This window comes from Orcinus orca, chromosome 1 (assembly GCF_937001465.1).
Source record: "Orcinus orca chromosome 1, mOrcOrc1.1, whole genome shotgun sequence".
Classification (NCBI taxonomy): Eukaryota; Metazoa; Chordata; class Mammalia; order Artiodactyla; family Delphinidae; genus Orcinus; species Orcinus orca.
In genome coordinates this window covers 23,886,910-23,895,562 of record NC_064559.1, presented here as the reverse complement: position 1 = coordinate 23,895,562, position 8,653 = coordinate 23,886,910, and the positions used below count along the sequence as shown (strand labels likewise).

Genomic DNA, 8,653 nt, shown 5'->3' with positions numbered 1-8,653 from the left:
TCCCCTTATCGTTTAGAATAATCTTGGGAGATAGAAAATATCCTTAGGAAAATTGAGAGAAAATTGAACAGCGTGTCTTTGAGCTCAGGGTTCCACAGTTTGTTGCATTACATTTTAAATGGAGCCAAGATTATTCACTATTTATACCTTTGTTGTTAGACAAAGATTGCTTTCTATCATCATTTGTTCAGAAACAGAAGACATCTGGTAGTACATTGTGCTGAAATCATTTGGCTGGGAAAAAAAGGAAAAAAGTATCCGTTTAACAGCCTGCCAGATGGTTGACAAAGAATGCCTTCACTAATTTGTGGGACAATTATTCTTCAGTACTGGGCTGTTCCTGAGAACAAAATGCTCAAATGAGCAGAAAGCTTCAGACAAAAAATGTAGCCATACTGTAATGATTCCATAGGCGTTACCCAACTTTTCATTCCTCGATTAATTCGCTTTAGAGCACAGGTTTTCTGAATGAAGAGAGAGTGGAGTACGTTGGATTTCAAATCCAATATCTTGATAATACTATATTGTTAACTAAATTTTAAGCATCAAATCCTTCCCAGTTTTCACACTTACCTGAAAGGGAATGTGATCTAAGATTGACACAAGCGCATGGTTATCCAGAGCAGACAAAGTCCCTTTTAGGATACTTTGAGCTTGATCACAGTCTCCATGTGCATCTTCGGCTGATGCTATCTTTTTATTCTCCCTGGATTAATTTAAAAGTGAGAATCATGTTACGGATAAGAAGCCGCTCTTTTCCTTTGTCTTGGCAGGAGCTGGAAAGAAGTACTTTGTTGTTTTTTTTGGAAAGCCTTAATTCTAGATATTGTTTGCTGGGTTTCTACCCTCCTGGATGTTAGCTGCTCTGGAAGCTTTGCCGGAAAAACCCAGAGCTGTCCTGCCACCTTCTGCATGATGCAAGGCAGAGTCAGGGGCTTTGATGTCAGAGCCAGGGTCCCGTCTTCGTCCTGACAATATTGCTCTATGCTCTGGGGAAATGACCTAGTCCCTCTAAATTTCAGTTTCACGTAGGGTTGTTTTTGAGGATTAAATGAGAAAGTATGTTAAATGTTTGGTAAGTGGTAGCAAGAGTAATGATGATAATAATTATCTGCCACCATGATAAACACCCATCCTTCCCTATTTACCTTCTCTATTAAAATGCATAAATATTTCTACTAGTAAACCTCTAAATATGGTTTCTTGCTCCTGTCTCTCTTCCATGAACACAGATTTAAGTGTCTATCCTGTCTTTGTCATTAAACACTGTGTCTATCTCAGCTTAGGCTGCCATAACCAAATACCATGGACTGGGTGGCTTTACAAACAGAAATCTGTGCTTGCTTCGGCAGCATGTATACTGAAATTGGAACGACACAGAGAAGATTAGCACGGCCCCTGCGCAAGGTTGACGTGCAAATTCGTGAAGCGTTCCATATTTTTGAACTGCTTTGTAATTAATCAAGATTAATTAATAATTAATATCAGCACTTCTGCTTTTACCCATGAAATAACATTGTGCCCCACAAATTGACATTTGGGGTTTCAACTGAGAATGTGAGCCTTTTTAAAGCAGGAAAGAAGATGTTGATGTAAAAGAAAGTACAAAATAAATTGAGCTTTTTTTTCTTTATAAATTTAAAAAAACAAAAAAACAAACCCCCCCAAACTCAGAAATTTATTTTCTCATAGTTCTAGAGACTAGATGTCCAAGATCAAGGTGCCAGCATGATTGGTTTCTAGTGAAGGCTCCCTCCTTGGGTTGAGAAACTGCCACCTTCTTGCTGTGTCCTCACCAGAGCAAGCTTTCTAAGTGTCTCTCCTTATAAGGGCCATTATTCCCAGCATGAGGTTCCCACCCTCAGGACCTCTCCTAAACCTAATTACCTCCCAAAGGCCCATTCTCTAATAACTGTCATGTTAGGTTGGGCCTCAGCAGGGCCATCCTCCCTTTACCTTGTAAGTTCTCAGTGCCCAGTGCAGTGCTGCCCAGGGGACAGGAAGTCACATTGTACTGTTGCCTAATTAAGTGACGGGTTCAATCTCTGAACTTCTCAGAGTTACACAGGAGCTCCACTAGTGTGAACTGCAGACATGCTAAGTCACAAAAAACCTAAGGTTCCAGGGTCATCTGAAAAACTAGGAGACAGCAGCACCACCACTGTTCTCAGAAAGAATAACACTTTCTCTGGTGGCACTTCAGGGGAAATGATTCTGCTCTAGGCAGTAGAGCGTGGTGGTTAAAAACACAGACTACAGAGTTCAGATGGCCTGAGTTTAAATGCCAGCTCTACCACTTCCGAGCTGTGTGAACTTGGGCCTCAATTTTCCCATCTTTAAAGTGAGGATAAGTAGCTTTCTCATAGAGTGGTTGTGAAGATTAAATGATGCATGCGCGCACACACACACACACACACACACACACAGTCTCTCACACTCGGTGAGTGCTTAGAGCAGTCTCTGGCACACAGTAAGTGCTATGTAAATGTAAGCTGTTGTTATTATTCATCTGGGGAGACAGGCCTGTGAATGTGTGTCCCTGTCATCTACTTTTCTGCATATCTACAGGTGGACCAGAGCCCAGGATGCTGATGCCAGCATGACTCCCACTGATTAAGCACATTCCTTTCTTTTTTAAAATTGAAGTATAATTGATTTACAATATTGTGTTAATTTCTGCTGTACTGCAAAGTGATTCAGTTATACATATATACATTCTTTTTTATATTCTTGTCCATTATGGTTTATCACAGGATATTGAATATAGTTCCCTGTGCTATACAGTAGGACTTTGTTGTTCATCCATCCTATATATGCTAGTTTGCATCTGCTAATCCCAAACTCCCACTCCTTCCTTCCCCCACACTCCTCCCCCTTGGCAACCACAGGTCTGTTCTCTATGTCTGTGAGTCTGTTTCTGTTTCATAGATAGCTTCCTTTGTGTCATATTTTAGATTCCACATATAAGTGATATCATATGGTATTTGTCTTTCTCTTTCTGACTTACTTCACTTAGTACGAGAATCTCTAGGTCTGTCCATGTTGCTGCAAATGGCATTATTTCATTCTTTTTTCATGGATGAGTAGTATTCTATTGTATATATGTGCCACATCTTCTTTGTCCATTCATCTGTCAGTGGACATTTAGGTTGTTTCCATGTCTTGGCTATTGGGAATAGAAGCATATTCCATTCGTGAGTATCTCTCATCTTCAGTCTCTTCGGACAAATGAAAAGGAGTTAGTATTCATCTCTAGGCTCTCGGATTAAAACGAATGTGTGTTTTTCTGTTTTACTTGTCTGTGAAGTGCTGAGGGGCATACACACAATTAAGGAATTTATCCAGGGGATGATATTTGATTTCAATTTATCCTACTTTTATGAGTTTTGCCTTTTTTCTTTCTTTTTCAAGAATCTATACAGCCAGGCCAATTTTAGTTATTGGTGAAAATGCATACTGTTATCATTTTAGGTTGTAGTCAGCACACTATGGTCATTTACTTGCAAATGTAAAATTTAGGGATGGGGAAAAAAAGAGTTTGATCTGGACTATTACAAAAGTCTGTGTTTTATTGACCTCAGCTCTAATTTTGCAGTGAATATGTAGATGACTAAGAAAGTGGAACTAAATGCTGTTTGCCATTCCATGTGGTTTTTCCAGTTGAGAAGTGGCCCAGCAGAATCTGTGCATTGTGTGATTATGTTTTTAATAACAATAGCTATCTTTCATTGAACACGAAATGTACCTTTTGTTGATAAATAGTTATCATGTGCAAGGCATTTTATATATACATGTATGTTGTTTTTGAAAAAGACATTTTAGCCATGCCAGGGTATCTGCTTAGGATGTAGGAAGTAGACTTTACCCCTTTTCTCTTATATCTATTGGAGTTTCGTTGCTACCCTAGGAGCAGAGGGAGAAACCCTCCATTATGAATCCATCTGTAACCATAAATTTGCATAGAAGTAGAGGAGTTTCCTCTGAGGAAAGGGGCCCATAATGATGCCTTTCTTTTGGAATCCAAAGTTGTTGAACATTTTTAATTAACTTACATAGCCTTCATTTTTTCTTGCCTGCAGGGAAGAGCAGTGACACTCTTGAGAGTGAATCCATCGTTACCAGAGTATATGTGTCTAGTGGGTGAGGTTCTGTCTCAGGGCTGGAGGCTAAAGGGAAGCTCTGGTTGTGAGACCGTGAATTAGCTGACCTTGGAAGCACATAATTCCAGTCCAAACACTCTCACCAAGAGCAGTGTGTGTGTTATTGAATAAGAGATCTTATCCCATTTGGCACCCAGGCTAGTGTTGTCATGGAGTGCTCCTGTCTGAGCTTGTCTTTTAAACAAGGTGCTGCATTTATCAAACCTTAAGGAATGATGACAGTCTAAGGATGTTGCTAGGAGTTGTACGCCAGCTGTGGTGGAGGCACCCAGGACCCCAGTTTCAGTGACTGTGGCACCAAAGGCAACAGGAGCTGTTGGTCTTTAATCTTTAAGAGGAAGAGTGCTCTCATTCTTACTTGGGTTAATGTTTTGGGCATGTTAACATTTCGGAAGAGGGTCAGGCATGTGATTGTGTGGTCCCTTATGCGGAGTTTGGCCAGCCTCAATTCTCAGTCATGAAGCTACAATGACCCAGGGATCTGCTGGAGCAGTGACATGGCATTTACCGATCAATAGGCCATGAAGAACTGGACAAATTATTGATACTTTGACATATTTGTTGTAGGTTGTCAGTATACAGTAGTTTCCTCAATTTTATGATTGTTTCAATTCAGTAACATTTAAGTATCATAACTGAGGTAAAGGAAAAAACGCTTTGATTGATTTAGTGCCAGAATAATTATGATGTTGAAATTAAACTGATGTTCCCTAAGAGAATGATTGTCTGGGTAAGCACACCTCTCATATTGTCTATTTATTAAGACACAGAGTGCTCTTTGAAACATTTAAAAATGCATTACACCCAGCAAACAGAAGTTCAGGACCAGATGGCTTCACTGATGAATTCTAACAAACATTTAAAGAAGAATTAATACTAATCCTTCTCAAACTCTTCTAAAAAATAGAAGAGAAGGGAACATTTTCAAACTCATTTTTCAAGGCCAGCATTACCCTGACAGCAAAACTAGACACTACAAGAAAATAAAATTATAGGCCGATATCCCTGATGAACATTGATGCAAGAAAATCCTCAACAAAATATCAGCAAACTGAATTCGACAGTACATTAAAAGGATCATACACTATGATCAAATTGGATTTATTCCAGGGACACAAGGATGGTTCAACATCTTCAAATCAGTGTGATATACCACATTAACAAAATGAAGGATAAAAATCATATTGGGCTGGCCAAAAAGTTTGTAACATCTTACAGAAAAACCCAAATGAACTTTTTGGCCAACCCAATACAGTCATCACCATAGATGCAGAAAAAGCATTTGACAAAATTCAACATCCATTCATGACAAAAATTCTCAACAAAGAGGTATAGAGGTAATGTACCTCAGCATAATAAAGACCACATATAACAAGCCCACAGGTAACATCATACTCAATAGTGAAAAGCTGAGAGTATTTCCTCTAAGATCAGGAACAAGACAAGAATGGTCACTCTTACTACTTTTATTTAACATAATATTGGAAGCCGTACCACAGCAATTAGACAAGAAAAAGAGATAGAAGTCATCCAGATTCGAAAGGAAGAAGTAAAACTGTCTCTCTTTGTAGCTGACATGGTACTATACATGGAAAACCCTAAAGACTCCACCAAAAAACCTGTTGGAACTAATAAACAAATTTGGTAAAGTTGGAAGATACAAAATCAATATACAAAAATTAGTTGCATTTCTATATACTAATAACGAACTATCAAAGAGAAATTAAGAAATCAGTCCCATTTACAATTGCATCAAAAAGAATAAAATACTGGGTATAAAGTTAACCAAGGAAACATAAGACCAATGAAAGAAATTGGAGGAGACACACATAAATGAAAAGATACTCTGTGTCCATGGATTGGAAGAATTAATATTGTTAAAATGCCCATACTGCCCAAAGTAATCTAGATATTCAGTGCAATCCCCCTCAAAATTCCAATGACATTTTTCACAGAAATAGGACTAAGAACCCCCAAAGTTGTGTGGAACCACAAAAGACCCTGAATAGCTAAAGTAATCTTGAAAAAGAACAAACTTGGACATATCACGCTCCCTGATTTCAAACTATAACACAAAGCTACAGTAATCTAAACAGTATGGTACTGGCACAAAAATAGACACATAGATCAATGGAACAGAACAGAGAGCCCAGAAATAGACCCATGCCTGTATGGTCATCTAATTTATAACAAAGGACCCAAGGATATACAGTGGGAAAAGGACAGTCTCTTCAATAAATGGTGTTGGGAAAACTGAACAGCCACATGCAAAAGCATGAAACTGGACCACTATGTTACCCCTGTTGACCTGAAACAAATAACTGCCAGATATTGCTCTAGCAAAGATGGGTTTATTTGGGCTCACAAGAGAATTGTAATTTGGCTTCTGCAACCATGGCGAGCCATATGCAAGTCCCCACACAGCAAGGGAGGAAGAACACTTTTATAGAAGGGAAAAGGAAGTAGGGAGGGTGATGGTAAACAAAGAGTTCATGGCTTTTCACTGGCTGAGTCCTGCCAGGAAAGAATAGGGGTCTTACTTCCTGTTGGGCTCTGCTATCATTGCAGGCCATGAGAGCTCCCCATGCTAGTCTCCCAACTCTATTTAATTGTGGTTTCTGTTTATTCTTTTTGTATACTCCATACACAAAACTGAACTTGAAATAAAGACTTGAATGTAAGACCTGAAACCATAAAACTTCTAGAAGAAAACGTCGGGGATAGGCTCCTTGGCATCTGTCTTGACAATGAGTTTTTTGGATTTGACACCAAAAGCAAAGGTAACAAAAGCAAAGGTAAACAAGTGGTACTACATCAAACTAAAAACCTTCTATACAGCAAAGGAAACCATCAACAAAATGAAAAGACAACCTACTGAATGAGAGAAAAGAATTACAAATCATACATCTGATAAGCTAATATCCAAAATATACAAAGAACTTATACAACTCAATAGCAAAAAAAAAAACAACAAACCCCCCCAAACCCAAGACAATCTGATTTTAAGAAGGGCAGAGGACTCAAATAGACATTTTTCCAAAGAAGACATGCAGATGGACAACAGTTACATGAAAAAGAGCTCAATATCACTAATCATCAGGGAAACGCAAATCAAAACAACAAAGAAATATCACTTCTCACATGTTAGAACGGCTATTTTCAAAAAGAGAAGAAGTAACAAATGTTGACAAGGGCTTGGAAAAAAGGAAAACTTTGCACTGTTGGTGGGAATGTAAATTGGTGCAGCCACTGTGGAAAACAGTATGGAGCTTCCTCAAAAAACTAAAAATGGAACTACCATATGACCCAGCAATCCCACTTCTGGGTATTTATCCAAAGGAAACAAAACATTAACGCGAAAACATCTGTACCTCCCTATTCATTGCAGCATTACTTATAATAGCCAACACATGGAAACAACATAATTGTCCATTGGTGGGTGAATAAATAAAGAAAATAATGGAAAATTATTATTTAGCCATAAAAAAGGAGGAAATCCTGCCATTTTGACAATATGAATAGGGGCCTTGAGGACTCCTAAATGAAATGAATCACACAGAACAAGATACCATAAGATCTCATGTATATGTGGAATCTAAAAACAAACAAAAACTCTGAACTCACAGGTACAGAGATTGGTAGTTGCTGGAGGTGGGGTGGAGGGATGGGTGAAATAGGTGTAGGTGGTCAAACTTCCAGTTATCAGATAAATAAATCTTGTAATTTACAGCACGGTGACTATAGTTAACAATACTATATTATATATCAATATCTGGAGGTTGCTAACTATGCATTGTTATGGATGTTAACTAAATTTATTTAGGTAATCATTTCCCAAAATGTACATATATCAAATCATTATCAAATCATTAGGTTGTATACCTAAAACCAATACAATGCTATGAGACAATTATATCTCAATTTAAAAAAATCCACGTGCCATCTCTCCAACCTCTTGCTCCCTTTCCAAGGCTGATGACAAATAGCAATTGGTGCTGGCTCAAAGCTAAAGAGAAATTGTAAAAACTATTTCATGACCTTGGGATCAATTGATAAGTTTGAAAATCATGCTAGGAAAGAAGTCATTCCCTTTTTGGAGCTTAACAGTAGACTCTGATACAGAGTCTTCTGTCCTGACTTTTCAATTAGAACCTGAACCTAGGGTAAGTAACCACCACTTCCTCATTTGTAAAATGGGTTTTCTTGTTACCACCCTTTACTTACTTTATAAGGATTTCCTAAGGAGTCACTAGACTGCTATTCAAACGAAAGAAAGCTGGAAAAGTTTCAGGAGAGGAGTTCCATGTAATTATTACAAACATCTTTCTGAATCATACTGTGCTTGTTGCATTAAAAAAATGCATCACAAGTATTGATTTAGCATACCACTTATAATAAAGCTGTTTAGTCTTTGAGAAGAGCATAGAGTGCGCCCATTCTACCAATATGATTGAGCCTCACGAAGCATCCTGTTGGCCCGGAGTAGACAGACG

General features: G+C 38.3%; 1 non-coding gene across 1 annotated transcript; it reads left to right on the top strand.

Annotated features, from left to right (window-relative positions):
* Nucleotides 1–1,336: 1,336 nt before the first annotated feature.
* LOC117203697 (U6 spliceosomal RNA) lies at nucleotides 1,337–1,443 on the top strand. The gene has a single exon (XR_004486564.1). It is a non-coding gene; the product is annotated as a U6 spliceosomal RNA (small nuclear RNA).
* The last annotated feature ends 7,210 nt before the right edge of the window (nucleotides 1,444–8,653 follow it).